The following is an 11688-nucleotide window of genomic DNA, read 5'->3' as shown; positions in this document are numbered from 1 at the left end:
TTTCTGGGCACAACCAGAGCAGAGGGGACTGAGAGCCCAAAACCAGCTAGGGCTGTGTCCTGACTGCCCCGCCCCTGCTCTGCTACCCCAGTGCCAAGACAGAGGCACTTTTTGACTCTTTTTTTGTGTCTATTTACCCATTACAAACCTTCAATGGGTTCTTCAGCCCCCAGCTGTAAGACGTGACCATGATGAGCACCCTCCTCACCACCTGGGCCTGATGGGTCACCAATAAATAGGGAGGGCAGCACTTACACAGTGGATTGTCAGCAGCTGTGCAGCTCCTTCCTCATGGCCTTCTGCAAGGCGAGAGGCTCTTAGATATTATATATCTACAAATAAATATTATTATGCTTCTAGACTGCATGACATTTACAAAGTTGCAGTGTTGGGAACATAACCCAGCCTGAAAGATTGTGATGTTCACTCCTACATCCAACATCTCACTTGCTAGCAAATGAAAAATTAATCCCGTGCTGTAATTTTCCTGGAAAATCAGTATTTCCTCAGTAATCAAATGTCTGGTATTGCCTTGTGGCAAAGAAGAGCACATTCTTGTGACAAGAGGCACAGGAAGGATCTGCAGCTTTGAAGGTTGCAGTGGCATCCCACCCTTCCAACATTTTTCTTTTCCTGCATTAAACTTTCAGAGCAGGTAACAAGTTGTTTTAAAGCCAAAAGACCACATTTCTTGGGGATAGTTCTAAACCCAGCATTTATTTCTACTCCATTTCAGACCGAACAGGACCATGAGCTCACCCAGAAGCTCCCAGCACAGCTCCCACCCCATTCCTGGGTGCTGGTTCCTCCGCCAGAGCACCCAGAGCCCTAAAGGACAGCTGTTATCAGCAGATGGCTCTCCCAGGTTCACTGGGGTGTGCCTTGCCAAGAGTAGAAAATTACACATTGATGCTGCAGCTGACTGAGGTCCTTTAAAAAGAAAAACCACTGTGGGGAGTTTGGGGACTTCTCACATAAGAAAGCAGGTGTCGAACAGCCCAGCCAGGCTGGCAGGTGAATGCAGGATGATAAAAGGCTGCCAGGCCAGCCAGAGGCAGCATTTCACTCGTTTGTCGAGTTCCTTCCCTTCCAGCTACGCTCCTGATTCCAGAGCAGAATCTTTGCCACACTCGTCCCCGTGTTTCAACATCCTCCCCAAACCCAGGGCACTGCCTTTGTTCTCCAGCCGAGGAACTCCAAAAATCAAAGAGCACAGACACTGATGGGACAGGACCCCACGCATAACCCAAACCATTTCCCAGCTGCTTGGAGGTGCAGCTTGGCTACACTCTCTCTGTGAGGACACATTGGCACCTAGGGACTCAAAACCAGGTTGGGCTTGCTTAGGTCCAGCTTAAATCCCACAGACAAGCAAGGGTGAGTCTGGAAGAGCCTCAGCAAAGATTAAAACCAGCTCAGTATCTGCACAGGCTCCATGGAAAACCCCAGAGATTTAATGCTCTGCCTGACTGGAAGTTGCAGCCATGGATGGAGGGCAGCAGGCCCAGCATCGGCTGAAGGACCAGGGAGGAGAAGCAGCCCCACAGGGAACCTCTGGAGTCCTTTCACACACTCGGGTTTCAGATTTGCACACAGCAGCTGCCTTCTCCCCCACCCTTCAGCTCCATGTAAATCACATTGCTTCTGTCTCTGCTCATCCCACCAGTCCCTAAGGAAGAACAAACCAGAAGTTCCAAGACCCTGGAGCCCTTTTGAGTCACAGGGAAGACACATCTAACACAGCACAACTTCCTCCAGGGAAACACCCCCCTCACAGCTCTTGAGGGGTGCCAGGAATTCACACAGCAACCATTTCCCTCCTGTGCCTACACCACGTCCCCCTCGCTCCTCGCACGGTTTCCTACCTCCAGAAGGATTCCAGAGCTCCCCATCACAGGTGCTCTCCCAACAGCCTCTCACAGCTCCTTCAACACCACAACCTCCTAAAAATAACCTTTTTTTTTTTTTTTTTTTTTTGCCTGAATCGAACCTATAAAGACTCAAGGTCCTCTTCCTCCATGCAGCAAATTCACACCTTAATTATCTCTTATTTGCCACAGCTCTCGTTGCTCCTGACGGGGATTGCTTGCACGTGGGCACAGGGGGAGGGGAAGCCCCGCTCCAGGCAGGCAGTGAGTCCCCTCACAGAGGTCCCCACGCTGCTGTGCAGGGTCCTGGCGCTAAAATTTGTATGAACCCATCACCAGAGATGCGTTGGGTCCCGCTCAAGGGTGGGGAAGCATCTGGGGGCATGTACAAGTGAAGTGCAAAGAACATCTGGCAACCTTCAAACTCTTGTCTAACAGACCGTGCATCACCCCCCCCCCCCCATTTTTCTGTGAGAAATAGGATTTAGCCCCAAAATGGGTGTTGTTTCTGTCACAGCTCATTTCAGTGTGAACACCAGGGTGCCCAAACTGCAAAGCAGTTTAGAAAACATCACCCTCCACCAGTGTGTCCTCAGGGCCACCAGAGTGCTCCCCAGCCCCAGAGGACGTGGCCAAATCAGCCCCTGCCTGTTATTTCCCCCATCAGCTGCCCACATTAACACCTCCAAATCCGATGGAAATACATTCTCCAGGGGAAAACTCGGTGTGCTTGGAGTGGCCTCACCCCCTGATTGCGCCGGGGTGATGTGATTTAAGAGGAAGCCGAAAAAGCAGCGATTGATTACCCGTAAAACAGGGTTATAATCCAATAAATAAATGATAAATCAGCGTGTCTCCTCAGTGAAGAGCTAGAGATTCCAAGTTCCCCTTGAAGGAGCTGAACAGAATATCCATTATTCAAACCCATCGCAGCTACCCAAGTGGAAAGAACAGCTGTGCCTTCATGTTTCCTGACACTTTTTCTTGTTGCACCACCCTCGCTGAATATGAAGCGATTTGGACTTGAGGTAGCTCATTAAGGGGAGGCAGGGAGGGCCATTTTCCAGGTCTCCTAACCCCTGTCAGTTCGGATCAGAACCCGACACCCGAGGGGCAAAGTGGGGTTACTTGGCTACACCTCCCATGACTCCTGCTGCTCCCAGCGAGGGCTCTGCCCCTGCCGTGCTGGCTCCCCCCGAGCTCTGCTCACGCAGCTTCCTTAAACATTTGTGATGCAGGGCCACCATCCTACCCTTCCTACCACTCCTGGAAGCACTGAGCCTCCAAGAGTTCAAAACTCCTTCAGAAACTTCTCAGACCACTGGAACCCAGGAATTACCTCCCACAAAAACCCTGCCCGTCCCTGCCTTCCAAACAGCTCTGACGCTGACATGCACACACACAATTCAGAGCCTTAATGAGAGCACGCACCAGCCTGGGCAGAGACAATGGGCATTTCTCATCACTCTTTAGACACAGCCAGAAAGTAGGACAGCACTTTATTTGGAAGTTGTGCTAGACCTGGAAAGCCACTTGCCTGCAGAAGCCCTGGGATAAGGTCCCCTCTGAGTTAATCCCAAAGTTGCACTGTCTGCTCCAAGCTTCTAAAGTGGGGCAAGTGTCTTATTTTTTTTGCTCTGGGAAGGCTTTCTTCCCCATTGTGTGCCCACTGCACATTAAAAGGCAATCAATATCATTCCCATTGTTTACCCTGAAGTTTGATGCATGTCTTCCTGCTTTTACATCCTTGTTCTCACATTTTTGTGCCCCCCAGTTTCACCAAAGCCAGTTAATCTCTGGCCCAGGGCGAAGTGTTTCGTGTGAAATGGCTGTTTCTGGTGCAGAACGGGTTTGTAACGAGGCAGGAGACAGAAATCAGAGCTATAATAAGGATATAATAAGACAAAGTGCTTGTGAAGGAGAATTTGTGTGTTAGAGAGAGTAAAAAGGGTAAGGCAAGTAGGAGGAGTATGAATAAAGCTATGAACCAAAACATAAACACACTGGCTTTGTGCTTGCTCGCACTTGGATCTGTCTGTGAGTGAGCAGGCAGCAAGCAAAGACAAAACCACAGCAGCAAAATAGTTCAGGAGGTGGATATGTGAGGGAGGGCAGCAGAAACCCCAGGAGACAAAGCAAGGAGACCCCTGCCCCCCCAGACGAGCCCATGGCACGGCCAGGAGGGCAACAGCTCAGCTCGGTTTATAAACCCCCGCCTGCCCTCGGAGTGCAGCCACACACACACCTGGAGAGCTCTGGGGGGTTTCCTGCAAAAATGCCAGGCCCAAAGCTGCTTCCCTCTGAGTGCCCGGCACGAGGGCTCTCATTTGGAGCGCGTGGAAAGCGCCAGGAGCCATCCTGTCAGTGCTGGAGGCAGCCTTGCCCTCCTGCTCTCTGTCCCCTCCCCGCTTACAGGTGAACAGAGGGAGGGGGCTCACAGGATTCCACGAGAGCCTCTTCTTCCTCTGCCTCTGAAGAAGAAACACTTTCAATTTGGATTTTTCCTTTTGGGTCCTGCTGCTTGCATCCTCTTCACTCCTCGTGCCCAGGCTCTTGGGGATCCCCAGGACACCCCTCACCCCGCTCCTGCCCTGCTGCCCCTGCCAGCCTTGGGGAAACGCTTCCCGGGGAGCTGCGGGACCCCTGGCGCCGAGCCCTGCCCGTGGTGCCGGGGTGCTCCCACCAGGTGGCACTCCAGGAGAGGCTGACGGAGACACCGGGCCCCGGGAGAGAGAAGTCCCGGCCCCGGGAGCGGCCCCGGCCGCGGGGACGGCCCCGAGCGCGGCCGCGGCTTCAGCGCTCCCGGCCGCGGGGGACACCCCCAGCAGCGAGGACCCCCCTGTCCTGCTCCTGCGGGCTGCTGGCACCGGGCACCCAGGTCCTGCCTGCTGCCGTGGGTTCATGCTTCCCGAATTTCGTTATTTCCCGATTTCAGGACGAAATGAGCTGTGGCACGAGGATGGAGCTCCCCCCGCCCCACCCCAACCCCGTCACCCACCCGTCCATCCATCCATCCACCCATCCATCCACCCATCCATCCACCCATCCATCCATCCATCCCTCTCTTCCTCCCTCCCTGCCCGGAGCCGGCCAGGCCAAGCACTCCCGCACCGTCGGTCCACCCTCCTGACAGCAGAAGTTTGGAGCCGCGGGATGGCGATCTGGGGGGAAAGGGAGGATGAAATGTATGGTTCCTCTCTCGTCCCTACCCTGGTTAAATACTCGGCAGAGGCAGCAAACCAGAGCCGGCTGCGCAAGCGGTGCGAACGGGGGAGCACCGGGGAGACTCCCACGTTTCCCTCTCCTTGAAGGGCGGTGGTCACGGACCCCAAAGCTGTCCCGGGGGGGACGGGGAGCCTGGGACCGCTCAGCGAGCTGCCGTTGGCGGAGATGATTTACCCAGAACACGATAGAGAAAGTATCGCTAAACTAATCGAGCCATAGATCCCAAATCCATCGGTTAGAGCCTCCGGGTCCCAGCCGGGCTGTGCTCGGCCAGGCGGGACTAAACCTGGGAAAGCCTGGGCCGGAGGGGATGTGTGCGGGCAGCGGGGACACCGCACACGTCTTGTGTGGAGTGAAAAAAATGCGCTCACAGTCACATTTCTTTGCATCAACTTTACATAACGACACGCACACACGTACTTGAACTACATAAATATTTGAAATGCATCGAAAACGCCGTAGCGCTTTCGACGTATCATGTGCAGCGACAGCTGTACATAAAGTGACATCCAGCTACCGAGCGGCTCTGGAGCTCCTGGCGCGGCCGTAAGCACAGACCTGCGCGCAGTGAGCACAGCCGGCCGGGTGTCCGGAGCTGCTGCCCGCTGCACTCCCGGTGCCGGGGCCGGCGACGCCCGCCTGGCTGCCCCAGGGCTCGGGCGGCTGCTGCTGAGCTCGTGCTCCGGGCTGGTTTGCCCCTCCATTATTGTTAGTACTGGAAAATGTTGTTATCCATGGAGTAATGTCCCTGCTGGCCCAAGCGCCGCTTTTCCTGGGAGCGAACCCTTCGGAGTGCGAACCAAACCTCGCTTGCTCAGACCAAAACAGTTTTTGGAGAGGTCGTGGCTCGCTCCGCTCCTACGCGTGTTCTCCCCGTGTTTCGCCAAGGAGCCCTCCCGGGACAGGTTCTTCCTCCTCTTCTGGAAAGGCTCCTGTTGAGAAACCATATTTAAAACAAACCAAAAAAGCCACAAGACCACCGCCACCACCGTGGGGCGGCTCTCGGGTTAACCCCCCCACTAATGACTGACGGCTGGTGCCGCTGAGACAAATAAATACATCGTAAGGAGGGCAATGGGTCGCGAGTCGTTTTGGCCCTAAGGTGAGATTTAGCAATGACCGCCCATTAAATCGAGCTTTTCACTTTTCCTAGGGGTAGCCCCTACCCCCTCCCGCTCCAGCAAGCAAAGCGGGGGAGCCTCCTGACCTGGTTTATATTTGTATTTTAGGTTTGAGGGGCTTTTTTCCTGCTTGCTTTTGAGATCGCAGGCGGGAGAAATGAAAACCGGCTGAAAAGGGACTCGGAAGAACGGAGGAGTTAAAAAGCACCCCTCGAAAATCCACGGCGAAGGCCACGACCGGACAGCGAGGGAAAGCGGGGAAAACGCATTTTCAAGAAACCTGTGAAAAATAAACGCGAGAGCTCCTGGGAGCAGTTTCACGGCAGAAGGGACAGGATCCTGCCGGAAGATCGCGGTGACACATTCCCAAGGGAGCGCGGTCGGGCAGCGCGGTGGCGGCGGGGCTGCGGCGGCGGGGACCCCTTTCCTGCAGAGGGACCTGAAACGGGACTGCACGAAAGCTTGGAGAAATCCCTCCAGCTCCCTCCCTGCCGCCTCCTCCTGCCCCAAGAAAACCTCCTTGTTCCACTGACCCGTCTGTCCAGCCGGTGGGAGGCCCCAAGCCGGACCCAGCGTCCCCATCCTCGGCCGGCTCCCCCACCCCGGAGCCGCTCCGCTCGTACCTTCCCTGGAAGGAGCAGCTCCGGGGGGGAAAAGCACCACTGGCTTTTTCTCCCGAGCTTATTTCCTTGATAACTTTATTTTGTCAGGGGCGCTTGGGCGGCTTGAAAGGAAATAAAGCTTGAAAGGACCTCGGAAAGGAGAGAAGCCGGAGGCAGAGGGGGGCTGCCCCGGGAGGGGAGGGGGTCGGAGTGTCCGTGCGGTCGGGTCGGCTCCGCACAGCCCAGCCCGCTCGGTGCTGGTTTGGTTTTTATTTCAATGCCTTCTCCGGGAAGGTCATTATGTGGGAGAGTGAGGGAAAGCTGAGTTTGGTGAAACCAAGGTGAAATTCAGCAGGAATTATGGCCGCGGTTACCTGGGCTAAAGGTCGAACTCTGTTTCGGCTGAGAGCGTTTTGAAAATGTAATAATAATAATTAAGTATTTACTCTAGAATAATGCAATCATTAAAAAGCAAGAAACCAAAGAAAGAAAGAAAGAAAAAGAGATGGATTAGAAAAGGGAAAACCCAAAGGTGGTGCATGCGAGACGGCTGCGGGTTGAGCTTCCACGAAGGAGCGGTGGCAGATGAGGAAAGCGCAGCTCCAGAGCCCCGCAGAAGCTCCGGAGCCCCGGCCCGGCCTCGGAGCTCATCCTGCCCGCAGCAGCCCCCGCGTCGGGGCGAGGGGATGGGGCCAGGAGCTCCAATAGCGCCTTGAAAGACCACTTCCAGCTAAAGGGCTTCGCCTCGCCGTGTTTTTACACGCCTTAATTGTTCCCTAATAATGCGGGGTTTGGGGAGAAGCACGTGGGAAGTTTGGGGCTGGCTGGAAAAAAAAAATCAAAACACCAAAACAAAAATGCCAGCAAGAAAAACCCCAAGGCACCCCCAGGAATGACCCTCCGGAGCTGGTTCCCTGGGAACCGCTGGTTTTCTCTCCCCACCCGCAACCAAAAACTTCAGGTGCAAAGGGAGACGGCTGCGCGGCGGGTCGGGCTGCGGGAGGGCTCGGCGGGTCGGGGCAATAAGGCGATGCGAAGCCCCAGCTCCACAGGTTGGAATCTCCTGCTGGGGGTCTCTTTACTCCCCCGGAATGTGCTTGGACAGTGGGCAAGTGGGATGAGGGCTCGGGGTTGCCCCCGTGCCCCCGTGGCCGGGGGTTTCTCAGCGAGGCGCGGCTGGAGGTGCCGAAGGAGGGAGGTTTCTCCCGCCCCGTTTCCCCCATCAGATGATTCCAGCCCCGCCGTCCCGGCGCCTCCAGCGCGGATCCGCCCGGCCGGCTGTCGCTCCCGGCCGGGTGACAGGGACCGGGGGGGGCAGCGGGGCGGTCCCCGCACGCTGCCACGGCTGCTGCTCGCCTCCGCCGTGCCAGCGCCTCGAGGCAATCGCCTCATCAGCCCATTTACCCTCCCGAGACAGCCAACAACCGCTGCGTCCGTCCAGCCATCCCTCCGTCCGTCCGTCCGTCTCTCAGCACTGGCCAGGGCCGCGCGTGGAGCAGCGCGCTCCGGTCACCCTCTGGCAGCGCCCCTCGGCCCGGGCTTGCCGGCAGAAATTGGGGGAGTGCCCCCCGCACACCCACGGGCACGCTCAGGGGCTTGGCGTTCGCCCCATTTTGGCCAGCGCACGTCCGAGAGTGGCCCCGACCCCTCTGCCCGCCGGGGGCTGCGGCTGGGGCTCCCACCCGGGACGGCGGGTGCGCTCCTGCAGACACGCGGCTGCTAAATTTCGAGCAACTCCTCTATATTTTTAATTTTTCCCCCTTTTTCCTTTCTCTTCCCTTCTCCCAAACCCTCTTTCTACCTTCCCAAAATCGTTTCCCGGTGCAATCCTGCAGCCCGAGGCGAGGGAGGAGGCGGGATGGTCCCTGCTTCCAAGACTTTTACGAACAATCGTTAAAGAAATCAACTTTTTTTTTTCTTTTTTTTTTTTTTTTTTTTTCCTCTCTTCCCTTGTGCGGAGGCCGGAGAGGTCCCTTTGATCTGCGAGGCCTGGCGTGCTCCGAGCCCGCACGCCGGCTGTGTGCGGGGAGGGGGCTCGGCCGCCGCGGGAGCCTCCGAGCCGGGACATGAAAGGGGGGGAAGGAAAAAAAAAAAAAAAAAAAGAAAAAAAGGGCGTCCAGGGTACGGGAGATCGACCGAAGGGCTTAAATATTTCATATTCCTGGAAGCTGTCAAGGCCAAAAACAACAACACGCCTCCCGCCTCCCCCGGAGTGTTTGCAGAGGGCAGGAGCGTGTGTGCGTGCGAGGGGCCGGGAGGCTGCGGGGAGGGGGGGGGGCGGGGGGGGGAAGAGAGAGGCTCATAAATTTTCACTTGTAATCAATCAATAATTAACTAATAGCGGAGTGTGGGCCGAGCGCGCCGGCGACGCCGGGTGCCCGTCCCGCCGGGGTGTCGGTGTCGCGCTGCCCCCGGGGCGCTGCGGCTCCGGGGAGCGTTTCGAGCTTCTTTCCCCTCCATCCCGGCGGGGCGGCCGCGGCCCCGCTTTCCCAGAGACTTTGGACTCGGGGCTAAAACTCCCGTGGGTAAAACCCGGCTCGGCTCCAGGGAGAGCCTGCGGGGAGCTCGGCCGGGGTGCGGGGTGCGGGGTGCTGGCTCACCCCAGCGCGCCCCCGGTTCCCCCTCGGTGGGTTCGGTGCCCCCTCCCGCGGGCCGTGGGTCCCTTCGGGGGTCTCCGGGCGCTGCTCAGGCCGCCCGAGAGGTGGCGCCGGCGCCCCGCCGGAGCCCCCCCGCCGCCGGCCACCCCCACCCAGCGCCGGGTCGCCTGCATCAGCCATAAAACCATTGAGGATATCAAGACAGGCGCCAGGTGAGTAATAGACAGGATAATCCACAGAGATTGCTCGCTGTTTACCTCCATCCACAAGCGCCACAAGAGTTACTCATTAACGTTACTATATACAAATAAGATACACAGGAGATAAAGCCATTTGCAAGTCAGAGTTACACCTGCGGTACACGGATTTCTTGCAAGGGCATGGCGAGGGGGAGGTCAGCATTAGGCCCGTGCAAAAGGGGGGCTTTAAAGCAATCAGGCTGCACCCTCAGCCTTAAAAAGAATAACTCGTGAGCTCGGGGGTTGCGGCGCCCCGGGGCTGCCGGTGCCCGCCTGGCCTGCGGGGCGACTACCGGGCTCCTGGGCCAGCAGGAAAGCGAGATGGGCAAGGGGGGTCTGGGGATGGGTGTCTGTGGCTTTCCTCTTGACCATCAGCAGCGAATTCCTCGCCGAGGAGGAAACTGTCCCCACTCACACACAGATCATAGCGGCTCTCCCGATCTCGGAGCGATTTGGGGACCAGCAGCTGAGAGAGGGAAAAAGCAGAGGTCCCCGCATGATTCCTGAAGCCCAAGGGATGGGAGAGAAGGGACCGTGGGGGTCATGGAAAGGTGTTTTTGTGCTGCAGCTAAGGCCGGAGCTCAGAGCAGAGGCCGAAGTCGCTCGCCGGGGCAGGGATGGCTGTACCGCCCGCAGGGGCTGCCAGGGCTCTGTCCCGCCGACCTGCTTCTCTCGGGACCGGATTCCCTCTCCCGGAGCGGCTCCAGCTCCCACCCGCGTGGAGGACCCGTGTGGAAAGCGGCTGGTGGGGCTGCAGCCTTCGGGCTGGCTGCACAGCCGCTGCCTCTTTCTTCGGGTGGATTTTTAAAAAAATTTTTTTTTGCCAGACCCGCCGCCACCTCTATCCCCAAAAGCCCCTCCTCGCCCAGGCCGGCTCAGGGGAGCATCCGCTCAAGTGACATTTCCAGCAGCCGTCACCTTGGGCCATCCGAGGGTGGGGGAAGAGGGAGAGAAAAAATCCTGCTCAGCCCAAACCTTTCCATCGTGGATTCAACCCGAACCCCCATCCCCAAGCTGAAATGGGAAGGGTCCCGTATCCCCACGAAGGGGAACAGTTTGATGTTCGTGGGGGGATTTTTAAATTAAAAAAATCGGGGGGGAAAAAAACCTTTATGGCCACTTTCACCCCCTGGATCTCCCTTTATCTCGCTGGCGCAGGAACCGGGGGCCGCGGGCCGAGGGGCAGGCAGAGCATAAAACAGGATACAGGCTGGAAGTACATCCTTATAATATTTATTACTGGCGGAGGATGAATCACTTTTCAATATACGGGCCACTAACTGTTGAAGGGATGGGGGAAAAAAATCTCATTAACAAGAAATATATATGTTCTGCTAAAGGATGTGCTCATAGGCTGGCAGAGGTACGGCAGGGGCTGCCAGCTCTCCTCAGCTCTCCTCTCAGTGACCTCCCAGGCCACTGGTCCAGCCGGCATCCAGCCGGGCTGTCTGTCCCCGTTCCAGCCGTTTTCCAGCTTCATCTCGATATATCACGAGCCGAAGGGGCGATTCCAATGAAAGGGCGAAAAATGAATTTTTAAAAATCGGGTATTTCCAGGTGATAACTAACTGGGTAAGCCGAATCCTCTGCCCGGACAGGAGAGGGAAACGAGCCCAGCAACAGCATCAAGTCCTGAGCACTTCACCTGGAAACTTTGAAGGAGGGCTCTGCATTAAAATTTAACCGATCTATTCTCTAATTCTTCACTTTTGCGTTATTAATTTATGACAGATAAAAGCATAGCTGAGCCTTTCTCATTAACTTTTCAAACGCCACTTAATATTGTTCCATTGAAAGAGGTGACTTTAGCAGCCTCTGGATCGACTTTAAAAGCGAGAGGGATAAAGACGGAAAAGGTACATTAAACAGCTCGCTTAAAACTCGTCTTTCCCCCCCAACAATTCAAATGACACCACCTCGACTGGTTCGTACTAGCTCCTTCCAGGAGAAATATCTTAATATTGGGAGCGGGAAAGGGGGTGGAGGAGAAAGGCAGAAGAGGGATATATATCTTTCAACCCCTCCATCCTCCCAGG

General features: G+C 56.4%; 1 long non-coding RNA gene across 1 annotated transcript; it reads right to left on the bottom strand.

Annotated features, from left to right (window-relative positions):
• Positions 1–5466: 5466 nt before the first annotated feature.
• Positions 5467–8607, bottom strand: LOC121673392. Its single transcript, XR_006019197.1, has 2 exons — positions 6495–8607; positions 5467–6025 (listed from the first exon to the last, which is right to left on the bottom strand). It is a non-coding gene; the product is annotated as an uncharacterized LOC121673392 (long non-coding RNA).
• Positions 8608–11688: the final 3081 nt, after the last annotated feature.

Source organism: Corvus kubaryi, unplaced genomic scaffold (genome assembly GCF_017639235.1).
Source record: "Corvus kubaryi isolate FWS band 111438036 unplaced genomic scaffold, C.kubaryi_AGA036_p1.0 65377, whole genome shotgun sequence".
NCBI lineage: Eukaryota > Metazoa > Chordata > Aves > Passeriformes > Corvidae > Corvus > Corvus kubaryi.
This window is presented reverse-complemented; position numbering and strand designations above follow the sequence as displayed.